General features: G+C 36.1%; 1 long non-coding RNA gene, 11 other non-coding genes and 2 pseudogenes across 12 annotated transcripts in view; all 14 read left to right on the top strand.

Annotated features, from left to right (window-relative positions):
- The window catches only part of LOC132104553 (uncharacterized), a 343,753-nt gene that overhangs the window by 60,328 nt on the left and 258,625 nt on the right, over positions 1 to 24,800 (top strand). The gene's annotated exons all lie outside the window — the stretch shown is intronic.
- On the top strand, positions 4,719 to 4,837 carry LOC132105074 (5S ribosomal RNA). Its single transcript, XR_009423785.1, has one exon. It is a non-coding gene; the product is annotated as a 5S ribosomal RNA (ribosomal RNA).
- LOC132105270 (5S ribosomal RNA) lies at positions 5,359 to 5,478 on the top strand (annotated as a pseudogene).
- On the top strand, positions 6,914 to 7,032 carry LOC132105115 (5S ribosomal RNA). Its single transcript, XR_009423824.1, has one exon. It is a non-coding gene; the product is annotated as a 5S ribosomal RNA (ribosomal RNA).
- Positions 7,117 to 7,236, top strand: LOC132105271 (5S ribosomal RNA; annotated as a pseudogene).
- On the top strand, positions 8,792 to 8,910 carry LOC132105126 (5S ribosomal RNA). Its single transcript, XR_009423835.1, has one exon. It is a non-coding gene; the product is annotated as a 5S ribosomal RNA (ribosomal RNA).
- Positions 8,995 to 9,113, top strand: LOC132105075 (5S ribosomal RNA). Its single transcript, XR_009423786.1, has one exon. It is a non-coding gene; the product is annotated as a 5S ribosomal RNA (ribosomal RNA).
- Positions 15,536 to 15,654, top strand: LOC132105010 (5S ribosomal RNA). Its single transcript, XR_009423725.1, has one exon. It is a non-coding gene; the product is annotated as a 5S ribosomal RNA (ribosomal RNA).
- LOC132105129 (5S ribosomal RNA) lies at positions 16,609 to 16,727 on the top strand. Its single transcript, XR_009423837.1, has one exon. It is a non-coding gene; the product is annotated as a 5S ribosomal RNA (ribosomal RNA).
- On the top strand, positions 16,812 to 16,930 carry LOC132105011 (5S ribosomal RNA). Its single transcript, XR_009423726.1, has one exon. It is a non-coding gene; the product is annotated as a 5S ribosomal RNA (ribosomal RNA).
- Positions 17,162 to 17,280, top strand: LOC132104982 (5S ribosomal RNA). Its single transcript, XR_009423699.1, has one exon. It is a non-coding gene; the product is annotated as a 5S ribosomal RNA (ribosomal RNA).
- On the top strand, positions 23,291 to 23,409 carry LOC132105012 (5S ribosomal RNA). The gene has a single exon (XR_009423727.1). It is a non-coding gene; the product is annotated as a 5S ribosomal RNA (ribosomal RNA).
- Positions 24,364 to 24,482, top strand: LOC132105130 (5S ribosomal RNA). The gene has a single exon (XR_009423838.1). It is a non-coding gene; the product is annotated as a 5S ribosomal RNA (ribosomal RNA).
- Positions 24,567 to 24,685, top strand: LOC132105013 (5S ribosomal RNA). Its single transcript, XR_009423728.1, has one exon. It is a non-coding gene; the product is annotated as a 5S ribosomal RNA (ribosomal RNA).

Genomic DNA, 24,800 nt, shown 5'->3' on the forward strand with positions numbered 1-24,800 from the left:
TTAAATGCTCGGAAACAGGCCACTTCGCGAGGGACTGTAAGGTGGTGATGTGTCCAGACTGCAATTGTGTACTGGACAAATGCGAGTGCTGGTATGGAGACCAGCAAAATGGAGAAGAGAGGGGGAGTGGGCAGATGCATGAGACAGACAATGAAGAGGAGCAAAGGGAAGACACCGGAGAAATGCAAAGAGAGGACAATGTAAGCAAGGACAATGAAAATGAGATTGAAAAGACTGAGTTAACACAGGACATTGTGGAAATGGAGGTACAGATGGAGTTAAATGAGGTTGGAAAAGCAGAAACGGAAGAGCCAGAAGAGACTGAATGGATCGGTGAGACGGACAGAAATAACAAAGACAGTGAAAACATGGGCGGAGACAGCACTGCAAGTACATCCAATAAAAGAAGAAGAAAAGTTAAGGTAATACCCAATTTAGAAAAAGCTAAAAATAAAATGTGTAAACAAAGTAATGAGGTGAAACAAGACTGTGGAAGAAGTGCAAAAGAGGGGGAGGAAGTAGGATAACGAAATTATGATGCTAAAGTTTGTCTTTTTATCTTTTTTAATTGTGTTGAAAATTGTTACTTTTAATGCAAGAGGGTTAATCAATGGTGTGAAATTTGAAAAAGTCAAGGAACTGTGCAGGGATGAAGATGTGATTTTATTGCAAGAAACAAACTGGAAAGAGAGTGTAATGGAGGATTTTAAAAAAAGATGGGAAGGGGAATTATTTTTTAATAATGCTGAGGGAAAAATAGGAGGAGGAGTTGCGATGTTAATAAGAAACGATAGAGGTATCAGGTCAAAGCAAATGTATAATGATACAAAAGGAAAATGCATGGCTGTAGAAATTAAGATGGATGAAGATGATTTTATTTTAGTAAACGTACATGCTCCAAATGAAGAAATAGAAAAGAAAAAATATTTTAATGTAATAGCTGAATTAATGGAAAAATGGAAGAGGGTAATAATTGCGGGGGATTTTAACACTGTTTTTAGTAAAATGGATATGGCTAACGGAATGGTTTTTAAATCGGATGGGGGAAGAAAGGAGTTAATTTCATTGATGGAGGAGAAGAACATGATTGATGTGTGGAGAGAAAGAAATGGGAAAAAGAGGGAATTTACAAGAAGACAGCTGGTAGGGAATTTTATGTGTCAAACTAGAATAGACTACTTTTTAAGTACTAGGAATTTGGAATGTTTTATTGATGGAGTGTTTTATAAAGAAACGACTTTAAGTGATCACAAAATGGTGCAAATGAGAATGGATTTTAAAAAGGAAATGAGGGGACCAGGGGTATGGATTTTAAACACTGAAGTTTTAAAGGAAGAGAGTTTTAAAAAAGAGATAGAAAATAAATTAGATGAGGGGAAAAAAGACTTGATGTACATAGAAGATAAAAGGCAATGGTGGGAAAACATGAAATATGACATAAAGAAATATGTAATGAATTACTGTAAATTGTTACAAAAGGTAAAAAGAACAAAGGAACAAGAAATAAGAAAGACGTTAAGAGAGGAGTTAAATAAAAATGAAGTAAACGTGCAAAGAGTAATTGAAGTGGAGGAAAAGTTGAGGAAAATCGAAGAAGGAAAATATAAAGGGGCAACGTTAAGAAGTAAAGCTAAATATACAGTAGAAGGGGAAAAATGTAGTAGATTCTTTTTTAACCTTGAGAAAAGCAGGGCGAAGGCGGGAATAATTAAAGAACTTAGGAATAAGGAAGGACAAGTTGTTTTAAGCACGGAGGGAATTTTAAAGGAAATAAGCACATATTATGAAGAACTTTTTAGATCAGAGGAAGGGGATGAGGAAAAAAGGAACATTTTGTTACAACAGATAACACGAAAAGTCGGTGAGGGAGATAAAAAGGAATGTGATAAGGGAATAACAACTGAGGAAATTATACAAGCAATAAATCAGCTAAGTGTGAAGAAAAGCCCAGGAATAGATGGTATTGGAAGTGAGTTTTATAAGGTTTTTAAAGAAAAAGTAAGCCCGATTTTAAAAGAAGTCTATGAAGAGGTTTTTAAAAAAGAAAGAGTACACCCAAGAATGGGCTTAGGCTTAATGAAAATAATCTACAAGAGAAAAGGAGACAAAGCGGAACTGAGGAATTTTAGGCCCATTACAATGTTAAACACAGATTTTAAAATTTTAGCCAGGGTTTTAGCGAACAGATTAAAAAATATTATGCCAAACATAATAGAGACTAACCAGGCATATGGAGTAAAGGGGAGGGACATAGCAGATATCACGAGTAGCATAAGAGATATAATGGGGTACATAAAAGAAAAAGGAAAGGAGGCATATATAATAAGCATGGATTTCGAGAAGGCTTTTGACAGAGTGGAGCATGGGTTTTTATTGGCGGTTTTAAAACAATTTGGTTTTGGAGAGAATTTTATAAAATGGATCTCAGTTTTATACAGCGATATTTTAACAAAAGTTAAATGTAATGGTTTTTTAACGGAACCTTTTAAAGTTTTAAGGTCTATAAGACAAGGGTGTCCACTGTCAGCGAAGTTATATTCTTTGGTGGCTGAACCATTAGGGCTTTTAATAAACAGAGAGAAAAAAATAAAGGGAATAAAACTAGAAGAAAAAGAGGAACTGACTAAAATATTCCAGTATGCGGATGATACCACAATTATTGTTGAAAATATAGAAAGTGTTAAAGAAGTAATGGAAAAAATGAAATGCTATTGTGAGGGATCAGGTGCAAAAATAAATGAAGAAAAAACAGTATATATGAAGTTCGGAAGGTCAGAGGTTTTAACGGGGGTTGTTAAATTCCTAGAGGTACAAGAAATGAGGATTTTAGGAGCGGGGTTAGCAAAGAATGAGAAGGAAACTGTTGATAATATGTGGGATGAGACATTGGGAGGGATGGATAGGAGACTGATTTTTTGGAGAAACAGGTTTTTAAGTTTGAAAGGAAAAATTTTAATTGTAAACATGTTAATGTTATCAAAAATGTGGTACAAATTACATGTGATGCCATTGCCAAACTGGGTTTTTAAGAGAATAAAAAAGAGTATTTTAGAATTTTTATGGGAAAAAAAGCCTCCAAGGATAGCGTACAATACGCTGATAGGAAAACCAGAAGAGGGAGGGATGGGTTTAGTCGATGTGGAACAGAAGATGAAAAGCATGAGGGTAAAAGTGGTTAAGAAATATTTGGATGATAAGAAGAGAGATGAATGGAAGAAATTGATGGGTTTTTATTTAAATAAATGTGGGAATTTTAACCTTGGGGAAAACATTTTATGGATGAAGTTGAAAAGTTGGATGATGGAGGGGATACCACAGTTTTATAAAGAGGTTTTAAATGCTTGGAGGCTTTTTTTAACAGAGGTGGATTTTAATCCGGAGGGGAGGGAAGCGATTTTAAATCAGCCTCTGTTTTTAAATGACAAAATAAAGATACACGAGCGAGATATCTATTTTAAGAAGTGGCTAAAAGTGGGGATCGTAAAAGTGAGAGATGTTTTATGGGAGGTGAAAGAGGGATTTTTACCACTCCAAGTGATTAAAGATGCAATGGAGGAGGAGAAGGAGGATTTTAATGTCATGGTTTTAAAAAAACAGTATGAAGATGTCAAGAAAGCAATCCCAAGGCAATGGCTAGATGAGATTAAAAAGAAGGGAGAACGAGAAAATAAAATGTTGGTGTTTTTAAAATTTAAAGAAAAGAGGGTGGATTTTAATTTGTGTACTGTGAAAATGTTCTATGAGTTTTTTATAAATAGAGTTTTTAAAAAACCTGTTGCCAACCAGATTTGGTTAAGGCATTTTAATGAAATCGAAGAAAAAGACATTTGGAAGAATAGAACATGGAAATGGTTGGATGTAGATTTAGAATGTTTAGACTATTTTATCAGACAAAATGTGATCTATACAGAAATGAGATTGTGTATAATGCAGAAGGCAACAAATGCTCAATGTAAAGTCTGTAAAAAAGAAGATGAAGGTATTTTACATTTGTTTTTATTATGTGGAAAACTTAACCCATTTTTTAATGAACTGAAAGAAATTGTCAAAGAATTAAGAGAAAATGAAGAGGTTACTGACTGGAAAAGGTTTTTTATGCTGGGAATGACAGAGAACAAAGAAAATAAGAAACTTGTGAATTTGTTTTTAATCTTGGCAAAAAAAGCAATATTGAAAAGGAGAAATGTAGCCAGAAACAGAGATTGTATTTTAAACTTATGGGTGCTTTTTAAACAAATGGTTGAAAGTTATGTAGAAATGTTATACAATTATTTTAAATTGGAAAACCAGATGGCGGATTTTTATAAAATTTTCACAAATGATGTTATATGTATCTTTAAACAAAAGCATTTTTACATGCCAGGAGAAGATGATTAAGATGACATATTGTTATGTAATGTGAATTTTATTCCTTCAGCAACAAACTTCAATGACGATGTTAGTTTGATTATGAGATGAATGAAATTGTATGACTAAGAAAATGTGTTTGTTTTGTAATAACTGAAATCTCCAATAAAAAAAAAAAATAAAAAAAAAGCTATGCCCGATCTCGTCTGATCTCGGAAGCTAAGCAGGTTTGGGCCTGGTTAGTACTTGGATGGGAGACCGCCTGGGAATACTAGGTGCTGTAAGCTTTTGGGTTTTCTTCCCTACTTATACAATGTACTGGCGATTAGAATGGCTGATCTTTAAATAGCCCTCTCTTTGCAGCAACCTTCGCTTATGGCCATACCAACCTGGCTATACCTGATCTCGTCTGATCTCGGAAGCTAAGCAGGCTTGGGCCTGGTTAGTACTTGGATGGGAGACTGCCTGGGAGTACCAGGTGCTGTAAGCTTTTTGGAAATTTTTCACTAAGTATATAATAATCTTGCAAAAAAAAAAAAAAAAAAAAAAAAAGAGTCAATGCCCGATCTCTGAATCTTAGCAGGTTTAGGTCTGGTTAGTACTTGGATGAGAGACCGCCTGGGAATACCAGGTGCTTTAAGCTTTTAGGAAATTTTTCAGTAATTATATAATAATCTTGCCAAAGAAAAAATAGTGTCATTGCCCGATCTCTGAATATTAGCAGGTTTAGGCCTGGTTAGTACTTGGATGGGAGACCGCCTTGGAATAGCAAGGTGCTTTAAGCTTTTTGGAAATTTTTCACTAAGTATATAATAATCTTGCAAAAAAAAAAAAATTTGTCAATGCCCGATCTCTGAATCTTAGCAGGTTTAGGTCTGGTTAGTACTTAGATGAGAGACTGCCTGGGAATACCAGGTGCTTTAAGCTTTTGGGTTTTCTTCCCTACTTATACAATGTACTGGCGATTAGAATGGCTGATCTTTAAATAGCCCTCTCTTTGCAGCAACCTTCGCTTATGGCCATACCAACCTGGCTATGCCTGATCTCGTCTGATCTCGGAAGCTAAGCAGGCTTGGGCCTGGTTAGTGCTTGGATGGGAGACCGCCTTGGAATAGCAAGGTGCTTTAAGCTTTTTGGAAATTTTTCACTAAGTATATAATAATCTTGCAAAAAAAAAAAAATAGTGTCATTGCCCAATCTCTGAATATTAGCAGGTTTGGGCCTGGTTAGTACTTGGATGGGAGACCGCCTTGGAATAGCAAGGTGCTTTAAGCTTTTTGGAAATTTTTCACTAAGTATATAATAATCTTGCAAAAAAAGAGCCAATGCCCAATCTCTGAATATAATATATATAATAATCTTGCAAAAAAAAAGAGTCAATGCCCCAATGTCTGAATATTAGCAGGATTGGGCCTGGTTAGTGCTTGGATGGGAGACCGCCTTGGAATAGCAAGGTGCTTTAAGCTTTTTGGAAATTTTTCACTAAGTATATAATGATCTTGCAAAAAAAAAAAAAATAGTGGCATTGCCCGATCTCTGAATATTAGCAGGTTTGGGCCTGGTTAGTACTTGGATGGGAGACCGCCTTGGAATAGCAAGGTGCTTTAAGCTTTTTGGAAATTTTTCACCAAGTATATAATAATCTTGCAAAAAAAAAAAAAAGACTCAATGCACAATCTCTGAATCTTAGCAGGTTTAGGTCTAGTTAGTACTTGGATGAGAGACCGCCTGGGAATACCAGGTGCTTTAAGCTTTTTGGAAATTTTTCAGTAATTATATAATAATCTTGCCAAAAAAAAATAGTGTCATTGCCCGATCTCTGAATATTAGCTGGTTTGGGTCTGGTTAGTACTTGGATGGGAGACCGCCTTGGAATAGCAAGGTGCTTTAAGCTTTTTGGAAATTTTTCAGTAAGTATATAATAATCTTGCAAAAAAAAAAAAAAAAAAAGAGTCAATGCCCGATCTCTGAATCTTAGCAGGTTTAGGTCTGGTTAGTACTTGGATGAGAGACCGCCTGGGAATACCAGGTGCTTTAAGCTATTTGGAAATTTTTCAGTAATTATATAATAATCTTGCCAAAAAAAAAAAAATAGTGTCATTGCCCGATCTCTGAATATTAGCAGGTTTGGGCCTGGTTAGTACTTGGATGGGAGACTGCCTTGGAATAGCAAGGTGCTTTAAGCTTTTTGGAAATTTTTCACTAAGTATATAATAATCTTGCAAAAAAAAAAAAAAAAGAGTCAATGCCCGATCTCTGAATCTTAGCAGGTTTAGGTCTGGTTAGTACTTGGATGAGAGACCGCCTGGGAATACCAGGTGCTTTAAGCTTTTTGGAAATTTTTCACTAAGTATATAATAATCTTGCAAAAAAAAAAAAAAAAAGAAAAAATTGTCAATGCCCGATCTCTGAATCTTAGCAGGTTTAGGTCTGGTTAGTACTTAGATGAGAGACCGCCTGGGAATACCAGGTGCTTTAAGCTTTTGGGTTTTCTTTCCTACTTATATAATGTACTGGCCATTAGGATGACTGATCTTTAAATAGCCCTCTCTTTGCAGCAACCTTCGCTTACGGCCATACCAACCTGGCTATGCCCGATCTCGTCTGATCTCGGAAGCTAAGCAGGTTTGGGCCTGGTTAGTACTTGGATGGGAGACCGCCTGGGAATACTAGGTGCTGTAAGCTTTTGGGTTTTCTTCCCTACTTATACAATGTACTGGCGATTAGAATGGCTGATCTTTAAATAGCCCTCTCTTTGCAGCAACCTTCGCTTATGGCCATACCAACCTGGCTATGCCTGATCTCGTCTGATCTCGGAAGCTAAGCAGGCTTGGGCCTGGTTAGTGCTTGGATGGGAGACCGCCTTGGAATAGCAAGGTGCTTTAAGCTTTTTGGAAATTTTTCACTAAGTATATAATAATCTTGCAAAAAAAAAAAATAGTGTCATTGCCCAATCTCTGAATATTAGCAGGTTTGGGCCTGGTTAGTACTTGGATGGGAGACCGCCTTGGAATAGCAAGGTGCTTTAAGCTTTTTGGAAATTTTTCACTAAGTATATAATAATCTTGCAAAAAAAGAGTCAATGCCCAATCTCTGAATATAATATATATAATAATCTTGCAAAAAAAAAGAGTCAATGCCCCAATGTCTGAATATTAGCAGGATTGGGCCTGGTTAGTGCTTGGATGGGAGACCGCCTTGGAATAGCAAGGTGCTTTAAGCTTTTTGGAAATTTTTCACTAAGTATATAATGATCTTGCAAAAAAAAAAAAAATAGTGTCATTGCCCGATCTCTGAATATTAGCAGGTTTGGGCCTGGTTAGTACTTGGATGGGAGACCGCCTTGGAATAGCAAGGTGCTTTAAGCTTTTTGGAAATTTTTCACCAAGTATATAATAATCTTGCAAAAAAAAAAAAAAGACTCAATGCACAATCTCTGAATCTTAGCAGGTTTAGGTCTAGTTAGTACTTGGATGAGAGACCGCCTGGGAATACCAGGTGCTTTAAGCTTTTTGGAAATTTTTCAGTAATTATATAATAATCTTGCCAAAAAAAAATAGTGTCATTGCCCGATCTCTGAATATTAGCTGGTTTGGGCATGGTTAGTACTTGGATGGGAGACCGCCTTGGAATAGCAAGGTGCTTTAAGCTTTTTGGAAATTTTTCAGTAAGTATATAATAATCTTGCAAAAAAAAAAGAGTCAATGCCCGATCTCTGAATCTTAGCAGGTTTAGGTCTGGTTAGTACTTGGATGAGAGACCGCCTGGGAATACCAGGTGCTTTAAGCTATTTGGAAATTTTTCAGTAATTATATAATAATCTTGCCAAAAAAAAAAAATAGTGTCATTGCCCGATCTCTGAATATTAGCAGGTTTGGGCCTGGTTAGTACTTGGATGGGAGACTGCCTTGGAATAGCAAAGTGCTTTAAGCTTTTTGGAAATTTTTCACTAAGTATATAATAATCTTGCAAAAAAAAAAAAAAAATAGTCAATGCCCGATCTCTGAATCTTAGCAGGTTTAGGTCTGGTTAGTACTTGGATGAGAGACCGCCTGGGAATACCAGGTGCTTTAAGCTTTTTGGAAATTTTTCAGTAATTATATAATAATCTTGCCAAAAAAAAAAATAGTGTCATTGTCCGATCTCTGAATATTAGCAGGTTTAGGCCTGGTTAGTACTTGGATGGGAGACCGCCTTGGAATAGCAAGGTGCTTTAAGCTTTTTGGAAATTTTTCACTAAGTATATAATAATCTTGCAAAAAAAAAAAATTGTCAATGCCCGATCTCTGAATCTTAGCAGGTTTAGGTCTGGTTAGTACTTAGATGAGAGACCGCCTGGGAATACCAGGTGCTTTAAGCTTTTGGGTTTTCTTTCCTACTTATATAATGTACTGGACATTAGGATGACTGATCTTTAAATAGCCCTCTCTTTGCAGCAACCTTCGCTTACGGCCATACCAACCTGGCTATGCCCGATCTCGTCTGATCTCGGAAGCTAAGCAGGTTTGGGCCTGGTTAGTACTTGGATGGGAGACCGCCTGGGAATACTAGGTGCTGTAAGCTTTTGGGTTTTCTTCCCTACTTATACAATGTACTGGCGATTAGAATGGCTGATCTTTAAATAGCCCTCTCTTTGCAGCAACCTTCGCTTATGGCCATACCAACCTGGCTATACCTGATCTCGTCTGATCTCGGAAGCTAAGCAGGCTTGGGCCTGGTTAGTACTTGGATGGGAGACTGCCTGGGAGTACCAGGTGCTGTAAGCTTTTTGGAAATTTTTCACTAAGTATATAATAATCTTGCAAAAAAAAAAAAAAAAAGAGTCAATGCCCGATCTCTGAATCTTAGCAGGTTTAGGTCTGGTTAGTACTTGGATGAGAGACCGCCTGGGAATACCAGGTGCTTTAAGCTTTTAGGAAATTTTTCAGTAATTATATAATAATCTTGCCAAAGAAAAAATAGTGTCATTGCCCGATCTCTGAATATTAGCAGGTTTAGGCCTGGTTAGTACTTGGATGGGAGACCGCCTTGGAATAGCAAGGTGCTTTAAGCTTTTTGGAAATTTTTCACTAAGTATATAATAATCTTGCAAAAAAAAAAAATTTGTCAATGCCCGATCTCTGAATCTTAGCAGGTTTAGGTCTGGTTAGTACTTAGATGAGAGACCGCCTGGGAATACCAGGTGCTTTAAGCTTTTGGGTTTTCTTCCCTACTTATACAATGTACTGGCGATTAGAATGGCTGATCTTTAAATAGCCCTCTCTTTGCAGCAACCTTCGCTTACGGCCATACCAACCTGAGGGCGCTAGAGAGCTACAGGAAGTGTTGGCTGCAGTTGGGAGAGGAAGGCTCTCCTCCATTTTGATTTTTCTGTCAGTGTTTGTTTTGTGAGTTGTTTTTGGACTTTAGTTTATTTTTTGTGTTTTTTCTGTTTTAAACCACCTAACAGCAGCATCTTGCTGGCTGGAGGGTGGTTAATTTTTTGTTTGATTTTTGTACAATGGACGGATTATTGGCAAACGACACTGGACTGGCTGGAGAGACACGCATGGCAAACGACACTGGAATGGCTGGAGAGACACGTATGGCAAACGAAACTGGACTGGCTGGAGAGACACGTATGGCAAACGACACTGGACTGCTTGGAGAGACACGTATGGCAAATGACCCTGGACTGGCTGGAGAGACACGCATGGCAAATGATCCTGGAGTGGAGTATCGACAACGAGCAGGACACGGTAAAAAACAAGATGCAAGAGATAAAATTGGTGAAAGGAAATACTTAAAGGAGGCAACTGTGATTGTGAATGTCGAGAACGTAAATGAGGTGAGAGCTGTGGATATTATTAAAGCGGTGACGGAAAAATGTGGATATGGTAAAATTTTAGCACTAAGGCCAAGACAAGGAAAGGAATATGAACTGACAATGGAGAAAGAAGAAACATGTGATGAACTGACTGAGGGATTGTTAATTAAAGGAGTTAACTGTGAGATAAAGAAACTGCAAAATAGAGATTATGTTGTTTCCTTCATGCACCTGCCCGTCTACCTTGATGATAAAGACATTTTTAGAAAATTGGAGGGATGGGGAGTTAATCCCATTTCAAAATTAAAAAGAAGATGCTACCCGGGCACTGAAATAGAGGATGGAACAAGGTTTTTAAAAGTGAGATTCCCCAAGGAGGTGGCATCATTGCCCTACAGCACAAAGCTGGAAACAGCAGAAGGGCCGCAGTACTTTAGGGTGATGCACAGCCACCAGGTGAAGACCTGTAAGCTGTGCATGAGCCCGGATCATCTGCTCAAAGAATGCCCTGAATTTAAGTGTCACAAGTGCGAGGAAAGGGGACATTTCGCAAGGGATTGCAATGCGGTCAGATGCCCGGAGTGTCAAAAGATTTTAAACAAGTGTGAGTGTTGGATGGAGGGAGAGGAAGGAGGTCTGGAGCATCGGGTGGACGGACAGGTGCATGAAGGAAACACTGAAGAGGAAGGAGATATTGATGAAGGACAAGGGGATGAAGGATTATCACAAAAGGAAACAGAAGGAGGAACAGGAAACCAAGAGGAAGAAGAAGAAGGAAAAAAGAATGATATGGATGAGGAACAAACAGCAGAACAGAATACCCAATGGACAGAAATGGAAATATCTGACAGTTTTAAAAATCTTTTGGATAATGTGGAGAGGGATGAACAGGGAATGTATGATCAAAACAAAGAAATGGACAGTGAAGAAGAAACAAGGATGGACAACATGGGAAAAGACAGAGGGGAGAGAGGACAAAGTAGAAGAAGAACATTAAAGGTAAAACCAAATGTGGAAAATGCAAGAAAAAAGTTAATGACAAGGGGCCGAGTAAAAAGTGTAAACAGATATGAAGTGTTAAGAGGGCTGGAGGGAGAAGATGGAAAATAATGGTTTTTATGTATTTATTTTTATTTATTTTAATGGTTTTAAGTTGTGTTACTTTTAATGCAAGGGGATTGATGGACATGGGTAAATTTGAAAAGGTGAAAGAAATGTGTAAAGGAGAGGATGTGATTTTATTACAAGAAACTAACTGGAGGGAAGAGTACATGACTGAAATAAGGAAAAGGTGGAGCGGAGAGATTTTATATAACAATGGTGATGGGAGGCTTGGAAGAGGAGTTGCGATTTTAATAAAAGAAAACTGTGGGGTATCATGTAAAACAATATATAATGACGTAGATGGGAAATGTATTGCGGTTGAAATGGAGTATGAGGAGAAAAAAGTTATTGTAGTTAATATTCATGCACCGACTGTAGAGAATGAAAAGAAGGAATATTTTAATGTATTAAGAGATTTTTTAAAAAAGCATAAAGAAGTTATTATGATGGGTGATTTTAATACCGTTTTCAGTAAATTAGAAATGGGTGAGGGAATGGTTTTTAAAAATGATAAAGGAAGAAAAGAACTGAAACTATTAATGGAAGAAAATAATATGATTGATGTATGGAGAGAAAGAAATGAAAAAAAGAAAGAATATTCAAGGAGGCAATTAGTAGGGAATTTTATGTGTAAGACAAGGATTGATTTTATTTTGTGTACAAGGAACATTGAAGGATATATCGGTAACATTAAATATGAAGAATCAAGCTTAAGTGACCATAAACCAATTTTTTTGCAAGTAGACTGGAGTTCAGTGAAAAGAGGGCCGGGTGTATGGGTGTTAAATGTAGAGGTTTTGAAGAATGAGGAGTATGTTTTAAGTATTAAAGAAATTATTGAAAAAGAAAAGGAGAATGAAATGTACAGTGAAGATAAACGGATATGGTGGGAAAATGTTAAATATTTAGTTAAAAAATTCACAATAAAGTATTGCAAATTAATACAGATATGTAAGAGGAAGAAGGAGAGAGAAATAAGAGAAAAATTGGAAAAGGAATTAAATGAGAATGGGAAAGATATACAAAAAATAAAAGAATTGGAGGGAATATTGAAAGAAATGGAAGAGAAAAAATATGAAGGAGCAAGACTAAGAAGTAAAGCTAAATATACTGTGGAGGGAGAAAAATGTACAAAACTTTTCTTTGATCTAGAAAAAATACGAGGGAAAGCTGGAATGATTAAAGAAATAAGAGGAAAAAATGGTGTAGTGGTGGAAACAAATGAGGAAATATTAAAAGAAGTAAAAGCATATTATGAGAACCTGTTTAGTACTGAGGGGTTGAAGGAAGAAGAGAAATTGGAGTTACTTAAGCAAATAAAAACAACAGTAGGAGAAGTAGACAAAAAAGAGTGTGATGAAGAGATAAGAGAAGAAGAGATAAAAAGAGCAATAAGTGAATTAAACAAAAATAAAAGTCCAGGTATAGATGGTTTGGGGAGTGAATTTTATATTGTTTTTAAAGATTTTTTAACCAGTATTTTAAAAGAAGTATATGAAGAGATCTTTAAAAAAGAAGAAATGAATCAGAGAATGGGGATGGGATTATTAAAGTTGATATATAAAAGAAAAGGAGATAAAGTAGACTTAAAAAATTATAGACCAATTACAATGTTGAATACAGATCTGAAAATTTTAACAAAAGTTTTAGCCAACAGATTGAAAGAGGTAATGCCAACCATAATTGAAACAAATCAAGTGTATGGAGTTAAAGGGAAAGATATAGCGGACACAACTTTAAGTATAATAGATAGAATAAGATATATGAAAGAAAAAAACAAAAAAGGATATGTTATTAGTTTGGATTTCGAAAAGGCTTTTGATAGAGTGGAGCATGAATATTTATTTGGAATTTTAAGAAGGTACGGGTTTGGGGAAAATTTTATCAAGTGGATTACAATTTTATATAGGGGAGCAATAACAAGAATACAGTGTAATGGTTTTTTAACTGAATGTTTTAAAATTACTAGATCAATAAGACAAGGATGTCCATTATCAGCGCTTTTATATTCTTTAGTTGCAGAACCATTGGGATTAGCTATTAAAATAGACGAAGACATAAGAGGGATAAACATTGAAGGAAGTGGGGGAAATGAAAAAATATTTAAATATGCAGATGATACGACAATAATAGTTAAAGATATAGAGAGTGTTAATAAAGTAATGGAAGTAGTACAGATGTTTTGTAGGGGATCAGGAGGTAAGATAAATGAAGAAAAAACTATATATATGAGATTTGGAGGAGTGACTGTTTTAACAGAGTATTTTCATTTTAAAGAAACAAAAGAAATAAGGATTTTAGGTGTTCTAATGGGAAAAGAAGAAAGGAATGTTAAAGAAAAAATGTGGGAAGAAATAGTAGGAGGTATTGAAAGAAGGTTAAATTTTTGGAAATTGAGGACATTAAGTTTAAAAGGGAAGGTTTTAATTTTAAATGTGTTAATGGTGTCAAAGTTGTGGTATGTTTTATATGTGACTGCTATGCCAATGTGGGTGGAGAAAAGGTTGAAAAAATGTTTTTTAGATTTTTTATGGAATAGTAAACCGTCAAGAATTGCATATAGTACATTAATAGGAGAAATAGGGAAAGGAGGGATGGGATTAATTGATGTTGAACAGAGAAAAAATAGCTTAAGAATTAAAATAGTAAAAAAATATCTAGATGATGGTCACAAAACTGCATGGAAAAAAACAATGGAATATTTTTTAAACAAATGTGGGGATTTTAACATGGGGGATGGGATTTTATGGATGAAAACAAAGAATTGGATGACAGAGTGCTTACCAGAGTTTTATAGGGAAATGTTTAGTGCCTGGGGAAAATTTTTAGATAGACTTGAGTATGATCCACATGGGAGAGAAAACATTTTAAATCAACCTCTGTTTTTAAACCAAAACATTTTAAAACAAGACAAAGGAATTTTTTTAAAGAAATGGATGGAAGTGGGGATAACAAGAGTGAGAGATGTTTTGTATGAATTTAAAGAAGGGTTTTTACCAACACAATTTATTGTAGATGCAATGGAGGAGGCAAAAGAGGATTACAGTGAACAAGTAATAAAAAATAAATATGAAATCATTAAAAATGCAATACCTAAAGAGTGGATAAAAAGAATAGAAAGTATGGAAGGAGAGCCAAAAGAGAAATGTATTCATGTGAAATTAGGGGGAAAACTGTATGATTTTAAGGAATGTACTGTGAAAATGATTTATTGTGCTTTTAGAGATGATGTTTTTAAAGAGCCGATTGCAAATGGTTACTGGGTGCAGAAATTCAAAGATTTAAAAAAAGAGTGTATATGGAGAAACATGACGGGGAAATGTGTGGAAACAAAATTGGAATGTTTGGAGTATTTTATAAGGCATAAAGTGGTTTTTACTGATGTTATTTTAAATAAAATAGGAATGGAAGAAAATGTTCTGTGTAAAGTGTGCCAGGAAGAGGAAGAGGGGATTTTACATATGTTTTTACATTGTAGAGAGCTAGAGGACTTTTTAAGGAAATGTAAATGTTTAATTAAAGATGTGACTGAGGAGTGGGATGAAAATGTAATGGAATGGAACAGAGTTGTGATGTTTGGTTGGGAAAAAAAGTTTCAAAACAAAAGTTTCATTAATCTGTGTGTAATGCTAATGAAAAGTGCAATATGGGACAGAAGAACTGTGGCTAAAAAGGAAAAAATTGTGTTGGATGTTTGGAGGATGTTTAAAAGAAAAACAGAATTATATACTGAAAGACTGTATGTGTACTTTAAAGGTGTAAATATGTTAGACTCTTTTTATGATGTTTTTACCCCAAAAGTTTATTGTGTTTTAAATGATGTAATGTGGAAGCTGCCAGGAAGTGAAGGAGATTTTTAAATTATCTATGTAAAGGAAAGATGTGTAATGTAGGGATGTGTAAAGGCAATGTTCTGTATTTTCTGTTGATTGCGTTTAATCTATTGTATTTTATTGATTGAAATTTCTTAATAAAAAAAAAAAAAAAAAAAAAAAAAAAAGGCTATGCCCAATCTCGTCTGATCTCGGAAGCTAAGCAGATTTGGGCTTGGTTAGTACTTGGATGAAAAAAAAAAAAAAAAAAAAAAAAAAAAAAGGCTATGCCCGATCTCGTCTGATCTCGGAAGCTAAGCAGGTTTGGGCCTGGTTAGTACTTGGATGGGAGACCGCCTGGGAATACTAGGTGCTGTAAGCTTTTGGGTTTTCTTCCCTACTTATACAATGTACTGGCGATTAGAATGGCTGATCTTTAAATAGCCCTCTCTTTGCAGCAACCTTCGCTTATGGCCATACCAACCTGGCTATACCTGATCTCGTCTGATCTCGGAAGCTAAGCAGGCTTGGGCCTGGTTAGTACTTGGATGGGAGACCGCCTGGGAGTACCAGGTGCTGTAAGCTTTTTGGAAATTTTTCACTAAGTATTTAATAATTTTGCAAAAAAATAAAAAAAATAGAGTCAATGCCCGATCTCTCAATATTAGCAGGTTTGGGCCTGGTTAGTGCTTGGATGGGAGACCGCCTTGGAATAGCAAGGTGCTTTAAGCTTTTTGGAAATTTTTCACTAAGTATATAATAATCTTGCAAAAAAAAAAAAATAGTGTCATTGCCCAATCTCTGAATATTAGCAGGTTTGGGCCTGGTTAGTACTTGGATGGGAGACCGCTTTGGAATAGCAAGGTGCTTTAAGCTTTTTGGAAATTTTTCACTAAGTATATAATAATCTTGCAGAAAAAAAAAAAGACTCAATGCCCAATCTCTGAATCTTAGCAGGTTTAGGTCTGGTTAGTACTTGGATGAGAGACCGCCTGGGAATACCAGGTGCTTTAAGCTTTTTGGAAATTTTTCAGTAATTATATAATAATCTTGCCAAAAAAAAATAGTGTCATTGCCCGATCTCTGAATATTAGCTGGTTTGGGCCTGGTTAGTACTTGGATGGGAGACCGCCTTGGAATAGCAAGGTGCTTTAAGCTTTTTGGAAATTTTTCACTAAGTATTTAATAATTTTGCAAAAAAATTAAAAAAATAGAGTCAATGCCCGATCTCTGAATCTTAGCAGGTTTAGGTCTGGTTAGTACTTGGATGAGAGACCGCCTGGGAATACCAGGTGCTTTAAGCTTTTTGGAAATTTTTCACTAAGTATATAATAATCTTGCAAAAAAAAAAAAAAAAGAAAAAATTGTCAATGCCCGATCTCTGAATCTTAGCAGGTTTAGGTCTGGTTAGTACTTAGATGAGAGACCGCCTGGGAATACCAGGTGCTTTAAGCTTTTGCGTTTTCTTTCCTACTTATATAATGTACTGGACATTAGAATGACTGATCTTTAAATAGCCCTCTCTTTGCAGCAACCTTCGCTTATGGCCATACCAACCTGGCTATGACCGATCTCGTCTGATCTCGGAAGCTAAGCAGGTTTGGGCCTGGTTAGTACTTGGATGGGAGACTGCCTGGGAATACTAGGTGCTGTAAGCTTTTGGGTTTTCTTCCCTACTTATACAATGTACTGGCGATTAGAATGGCTGATCTTTAAATAGCCCTCTCTTTGCAGCAACCTTCGCTTATGGCCATACCAACCTGGCTATACCTGATCTCGTCTGATCTCGGAAGCTAAGCAGGCTTGGGCCTGGTTAGTACTTGGATGGGAGACCGCCTGGGAGTACCAGGTGCTGTAAGCTTTTTGGAAATTTTTCACTAAGTATTTAATAATTTTGCAAAAAAAAAAAAAAAATAGAGTCAATGCCCGATCTCTCAATATTAGCAGGTTTAGGTCTGGTTAGTGCTTGGATGGGAGACCGCCTTGGAATAGCAAGGTGCTTTAAGCTTTTGGGTTTTCTTTCCTACTTATATAATGTACTGGACATTAGATTGACTGATCTTTAAATAGCCCTCTCTTTGCAGCAACCTTCGCTTACGGCCATACCAACCTGGCTATGCCCGATCTCGTCTGATCTCGGAAGCTAAGCAGGTTTGGGCCTGGTTAGTACTTGGATGGGAGACTGCCTGGGAATACTAGGTGCTGTAAGCTTTTGGGATTTCTTCCCTACTTATACAATGTACTGGACATTAGAATGACTGATCTTTAAATAGCCCTCTCTTTGCAGCAACCTTCGCTTACGGCCATACCAACCTGAGGGCGCTAGAGAGCTACAGGAAGTGTTGGCTGCAGTTGGGAGAGGAAGGCTCTCCTCCATTTTTATTTTTCTATTTGTGGTTGTTTTGTTTGTTTTGTGAATCTGTGATTGTTTCTTTGGCATTTTTTCTTTTTTGAAAGCCACCTAACAGCAGCATATCGCTGTCTGGAGGGTGGTTGATCTTTTTTTTCTCAAAAATGGACGGATTGTATGGTAACGACTCGGAACTGGCTGGAGAGACTCGAATGGCAAATGACAATGGACTGGCAGGAGGAACACGCACGGCAAGCGACACTGGACTGGCTGGAGGAACACGCATGGCAATCGACACTGGACTGGCTGGAGGAACAAGCATGGCAAACAACACTGGACTGGCTGGAGGAACACGCATGGTAAACGACACTAGAATGGCTGGAGGAACAAGTATGGCAAACGACAATGGACTGGCTGGAGGAACACGCACGGCAAATGACACTGGACTGGAGAAGCGACAAAGAGCTGGAAATGTAAAAGATCAAGAAGCAAGGAAAAGATTTGGTGAAAGAAAATATTTAAAGGAGGCAACAGTGATCGTGAGTACAGAGAATGTGATTGGTGTGAGAGGAGAGGATATAATTAAAGCAATCTCAGAAAAAATTGGAAGTGGAAAGGTGTTGGCTGTAAGACCCAGACAAGGCAAAGAATATGAACTGACATTGGAACAGGAAGAAATGTGTGACATTTTAATCAATGGATTGACAATAAAGGGAGTGGACTGTGAAGTAAAAAAACTGCAAAATAAAGATTACGTTGTTTCCTTCATGCACCTGCCTGTCTACCTGGAGGATAAGGAAATTGTAAACAAATTGGAAGGATGGGGGGTTTCCCCCATATCTAAAATCAAAAGAAGGTGCTATCCGGACACTGACATCGAAGACGGCACAAGGTTTGTAAAGGTGAGGTTCCCCAAAGAAGTGGCATCACTCCCTTACAGCACTAAGATTGAAACAGCTGAAGGCCCCCAGTACTTTAGGGTGATGCACAGCCACCAGGTGAAGACTTGTAGGCTGTGCATGAGCCCAGAACATCTACTGAAAGAGTGCCCAGAATTCAAGTGCCATAAATGTTTGGAAAGGGGACATTTTGCACGAGACTGCAATGCTGTCAGGTGTCCGGATTGCCAAGAAATTTTAAATAAATGTGAATGCTGGATGGAGGGGGTGGTAGGTGGAAGGAAAGAACAGGTGGACAGACAGGTGCATGAAGAAAACAATGATGAAGGACATTGTGATGAAAGACATGAAGAAGACAAATTACAACCAAAGGAAACAGAGGAAGGAACAAACAACAGACAGGAAGGAGAAGGAGAAAAAGAAAAAGAAAATAACAATGAACAAATAAGAGAAGAGGACACACAAATTACACCGATGGACATATCTTCAATTCATGGACAAAAAGGAAAAGAACAAGACAAAGAAACTGATAACGAAGGAGAAATTAGTATGGAGGAGGATGAGAAGGAAAAGGCGGAGAGGGGAAAAATACGAAGAAGATCGCTAAAGGTAAAGCCAAATATAGAAAGTTCAAGAAAAAAAGTGAAATGTTTAAATAGGTTTGAGGTGTTAAAGGAATTGGAGGAGAAAGACTGAGAATGATGGGTTTTAGATATTTATTATTTTTCTTTTTAATGGTTTTAAGTGTTGTGACTTTTAATGCAAGAGGACTTTTGAACTTAAAGAAATTTGAAAATATAAAAGAAAAATGTAAAAGAGAAGACATTATTGTACTACAGGAAACAAACTGGAGAGAAAATGTAATGAATGAATATAAAAAGAGATGGGGAGGAGGGATTTTGTACAATAATGGAGATGGGAGGTTTGGGAGAGGTGTGGCTTTTTTAATGAAGGATGATGTTTTTAAAGCAAGTAAAATTTTATACAAAGATACGATGGGTAAATGTATGGTTGTAGAGACAAAACATGAAGGAAGGGAATTGATTTTAGTAAATGTACATGCACCAACGGAGGAGAAGGAAAAGAGTTTTTTTATGTTTTAAGTAGTTTTGTAAAGAAGTATAAAGAAATAATAATGATGGGGGATTTTAATACGGTTTTTAGTAAACAAGACATGGCAGATGGAATGGTTTTTAAAACTGACAAAGGGAGAAAAGAATTAAAAGCTTTAATGGCAGAAAATAATATGATAGATGTGTGGAGAGAAAGAAATGAAAAGAAAAAAGAGTTTTCAAGAAGGCAAATAGTGGGGCAGTTTGTGTGTGAAACAAGAATTGATTTTATTTTATGTACAAGAAATGTGGAGAATTTTATAGAAAATATTAAGTATGAAGAAACAAGTTTTAGCGATCACAAGTTCTTATTTTTTAAATTGGATTGGAATAAAGTGCAAAGAGGGCCAGGAATATGGGTTTTAAATACAAAAAATGTTAGAAAATGAAGACTATGTATTAAAGGTTAAAGAAATTATAGAAAAAGAAAAGGAAAATGAAATGTATGAAGAAGATAAGAGAATTTGGTGGGAGAATGTAAAGTTTTTAATAAAAAAATTCTCAATTAAGTATTGTAGCATAATACGCAAATGCAAAAGATACAACGAAAAAAAAATAAAGGAATGTTTGGAAGCGGAATTGAATAAAGAAAATAAAGATATACAAAAGATAAAGGAAATGGATGAAAAACTGAAGGAAATAGAGGAAAAAGAATATGAGGGGGCGAGGTTAAGGAGCAAAGCTAAATATACTGTGGAGGGAGAAAAGTGCACAAAGTTTTTTTTTGATTTGGAAAAAAAGAGAGGGAAAGCTGAAACAATAAAACAGGTAAGAGGGAAAAATGGGGAAGTTGTAGAGGGGAATGAAAAGATTTTAGAAGAAATAAAGAATTTTTATGAAGATCTTTTTAGTGCCAGGGGTGTAGAAGAAAACGAAAAAATTGAATTGTTGAATCGAATAAAAGTAAAAGTGAGTAAGGAAGATAAAAAAGAATGCGATCAAAAAATTGGTGAAGAAGAGATTGAAAGAGCAATACAGCAGCTGAATAAACAGAAAAGTCCAGGAATAGATGGTTTGGGAAGTGAATTTTATATATGTTTTAAAGAGATTTTAACCAAGATTTTAAAGGAAGTTTTTAGTGAGATTTTTGAAAAAGAAGAAGTTAATGAAAGAATGGGGATGGGGATAACAAAACTGATATATAAAAGGAAAGGAGAAAAGGTAGATTTAAAAAACTATAGGCCGATCACAATGCTTAACACAGATTTTAAGATTTTATCAAAGGTTTTAGCAAACAGGTTAAAGGAAGTAATGCCAAGTATAATCGAAACAAACCAAGCATACGGAGTAAAAGGAAGGGATATAGCGGATATAACAATGAGTATAAGAGACACAATATGGTATATGAAAGAACTAAATGAAGATGGTTACATAATTAGTCTAGATTTTGAAAAAGCATTTGATCGGGTTGAACACGAGTATTTATTTGATGTTTTAAAGAAATTTGGTTTTGGGGGAGATTTTATCAAATATATTGAGATTTTATATAAGGGCGCTTTAACGAGAATAAAGTGTAATGGGTTTTTAACAGAATGTTTTAAAATCACAAGATCGATAAGACAGGGTTGTCCGCTTTCGGCATTATTATATTCACTTGTATCGGAACCGTTAGGATTGGCCATAAAACAAAAAGAAGGAATAATTGGAATTGAAATTGAGGAAAATAATGCTGAGGGAAAGGTTTTTCAATATGCTGATGACACAACGATAATAGTAAAAGGAAAGGAGAGCATCAAAGAAGTTATGAATGTTGTAGAGGAATATTGTAAAGGATCTGGGAGTAAAGTAAATGAAGAAAAGACGGTATATATGAGATTTGGTAAAGCAATGGTTTTAAAGGATAGTTTTAATTTTAAGGAAGTGGAAGAAATTAGGATTTTAGGAATTTTAATGGGTAAAAATGAGATGAAAGTAAGAGATGAAATGTGGGTGGAACTAGTAACAGGAATAGAGAGAAGGTTAAATTTTTGGAAATTAAGAACTTTAAACTTAAAAGGGAAGGTTTTAGTATTGAATGTTTTAATGGTGTCTAAGCTATGGAATGTTTTATATGTGTCGCATATGCCAATGTGGACAGAAAAGAGGTTGAAGAAATGTTTTCTTGACTTTTTATGGGAGGGGAAGCCAGCAAGAATAGCTTTTAATACGATTTTAGGGGCGGTAGAGAAGGGGGGTTTAGGTTTAATAGATGTGGAACAGAGGAAAAATTGTTTGAGAGTGAAAGTAGTGAAGAAATACCTACAAGATGAGGACAAACCAGAGTGGAAAAAGACGATGAAATATTTTTTAAACAAATGTGGGGATCTTAACATGGGGGATGGAATTTTATGGATGAAAACGAAGAATTGGATGACAGAAAATTTACCAGAGTTTTATAGAGAAATTTTAAGTGCTTGGGGAAAATTTTTAGATAAAGTTGAGTTTGATCCACATGGGAGAGAACACATTTTAAATCAACCTCTGTTCTTAAACCAAAACATTTTAAAACAAGACAAAGGGATTTTTTTAAAGAAATGGATGGAAGTGGGGATAACAAGAGTGAGAGATGTATTGTATGAATTTAAAGAAGGTTTTTTACCGACACAATTTATTATAGATGCAATGGAGGAGGCAAAAGAGGATTACAGTGAACAAGACATAAAAAATAAATATGAAATCATTAAAAGCGCAATACCCAAAGAGTGGATTAAAAGAATAGAATGTATGGAAGAAGAGCCAAAAGAGAAATGTATTTACGTGAAATTAGGGGAAAAACTGTATGATTTTAAGGAATGTACTCTGAAAATGATTTATTGTTCTTTTAGAGATGGTGTTTTTAAAGAGCCTATTGCAAATGGATACTGGATGCAGAAATTCAAAGATTTAAAAAAAGAGTATATATGGAGAAACATGACAGGGAAGTGTGTGGAAACTAAATTGGGATGTTTGGAGTATTTTATAAGGCATAAAGTGGTTTTTACTGAGATTATTTTAAATAAAATAGGAAGGGAAGAAAATGTTCTGTGTAAAGTGTGCCAGGAAGAGGAAGAGGGGATTTTACATATGTTTTTACATTGTAGAGAGCTAGAGGACTTTTTAAGGAAATGTAAATGTTTAATTAAAGATGTGACTGAGGAGTGGGATGAAAATGTAATGGAATGGAACAGAGTTGTGATGTTAGGTTGGGAAAAAAAGTTTCAAAACAAAAGTTTCATTAATCTGTGTGTAATGCTAATGAAAAGTGCAATATGGGACAGAAGAACTGTGGCTAAAAAGGAAAAAATTGTGTTGGATGTTTGGAGGATGTTTAAAAGAAAAACAGAATTATATACTGAAAGACTGTATGTGTACTTTAAAGGTGTAAATATGTTAGACTCTTTTTATGATGTTTTTACCCCAAAAGTTTATTGTGTTTTAAATGATTTAATGTGGAAGCTGCCAGGAAGTGAAGGAGATTTTTAAATTATCTATGTAAAGGAAAGATGTGTAATGTAGGGATGTGTAAAGGCAATGTTCTGTATTTTCTGTTGATTGCGTTTAATCTATTGTATTTTATTGATTGAAATTTCTTAATAAAAAAAAAAAAAAAAAAAAAAAAAAAAGGCTATGCCCAATCTCGTCTGATCTCGGAAGCTAAGCAGATTTGGGCTTGGTTAGTACTTGGATGAAAAAAAAAAAAAAAAAAAAAAAAAAAAAAAGGCTATGCCCGATCTCGTCTGATCTCGGAAGCTAAGCAGGTTTGGGCCTGGTTAGTACTTGGATGGGAGACCGCCTGGGAATACTAGGTGCTGTAAGCTTTTGGGTTTTCTTCCCTACTTATACAATGTACTGGCGATTAGAATGGCTGATCTTTAAATAGCCCTCTCTTTGCAGCAACCTTCGCTTATGGCCATACCAACCTGGCTATACCTGATCTCGTCTGATCTCGGAAGCTAAGCAGGCTTGGGCCTGGTTAGTACTTGGATGGGAGACCGCCTGGGAGTACCAGGTGCTGTAAGCTTTTTGGAAATTTTTCACTAAGTATTTAATAATTTTGCAAAAAAATAAAAAAAATAGAGTCAATGCCCGATCTCTCAATATTAGCAGGTTTGGGCCTGGTTAGTGCTTGGATGGGAGACCGCCTTGGAATAGCAAGGTGCTTTAAGCTTTTTGGAAATTTTTCACTAAGTATATAATAATCTTGCAAAAAAAAAAAAATAGTGTCATTGCCCAATCTCTGAATATTAGCAGGTTTGGGCCTGGTTAGTACTTGGATGGGAGACCGCTTTGGAATAGCAAGGTGCTTTAAGCTTTTTGGAAATTTTTCACTAAGTATATAATAATCTTGCAGAAAAAAAAAAAGACTCAATGCCCAATCTCTGAATCTTAGCAGGTTTAGGTCTGGTTAGTACTTGGATGAGAGACCGCCTGGGAATACCAGGTGCTTTAAGCTTTTTGGAAATTTTTCAGTAATTATATAATAATCTTGCCAAAAAAAAATAGTGTCATTGCCCGATCTCTGAATATTAGCTGGTTTGGGCCTGGTTAGTACTTGGATGGGAGACCGCCTTGGAATAGCAAGGTGCTTTAAGCTTTTTGGAAATTTTTCACTAAGTATTTAATAATTTTGCAAAAAAATTAAAAAAATAGAGTCAATGCCCGATCTCTGAATCTTAGCAGGTTTAGGTCTGGTTAGTACTTGGATGAGAGACCGCCTGGGAATACCAGGTGCTTTAAGCTTTTTGGAAATTTTTCACTAAGTATATAATAATCTTGCAAAAAAAAAAAAAAAAGAAAAAATTGTCAATGCCCGATCTCTGAATCTTAGCAGGTTTAGGTCTGGTTAGTACTTAGATGAGAGACCGCCTGGGAATACCAGGTGCTTTAAGCTTTTGCGTTTTCTTTCCTACTTATATAATGTACTGGACATTAGAATGACTGATCTTTAAATAGCCCTCTCTTTGCAGCAACCTTCGCTTATGGCCATACCAACCTGGCTATGACCGATCTCGTCTGATCTCGGAAGCTAAGCAGGTTTGGGCCTGGTTAGTACTTGGATGGGAGACTGCCTGGGAATACTAGGTGCTGTAAGCTTTTGGGTTTTCTTCCCTACTTATACAATGTACTGGCGATTAGAATGGCTGATCTTTAAATAGCCCTCTCTTTGCAGCAACCTTCGCTTATGGCCATACCAACCTGGCTATACCTGATCTCGTCTGATCTCGGAAGCTAAGCAGGCTTGGGCCTGGTTAGTACTTGGATGGGAGACCGCCTGGGAGTACCAGGTGCTGTAAGCTTTTTGGAAATTTTTCACTAAGTATTTAATAATTTTGCAAAAAAAAAAAAAAAATAGAGTCAATGCCCGATCTCTCAATATTAGCAGGTTTAGGTCTGGTTAGTGCTTGGATGGGA

Source organism: Carassius carassius, chromosome 25, assembly GCF_963082965.1.
Source record: "Carassius carassius chromosome 25, fCarCar2.1, whole genome shotgun sequence".
Classification (NCBI taxonomy): domain Eukaryota; kingdom Metazoa; phylum Chordata; class Actinopteri; order Cypriniformes; family Cyprinidae; genus Carassius; species Carassius carassius.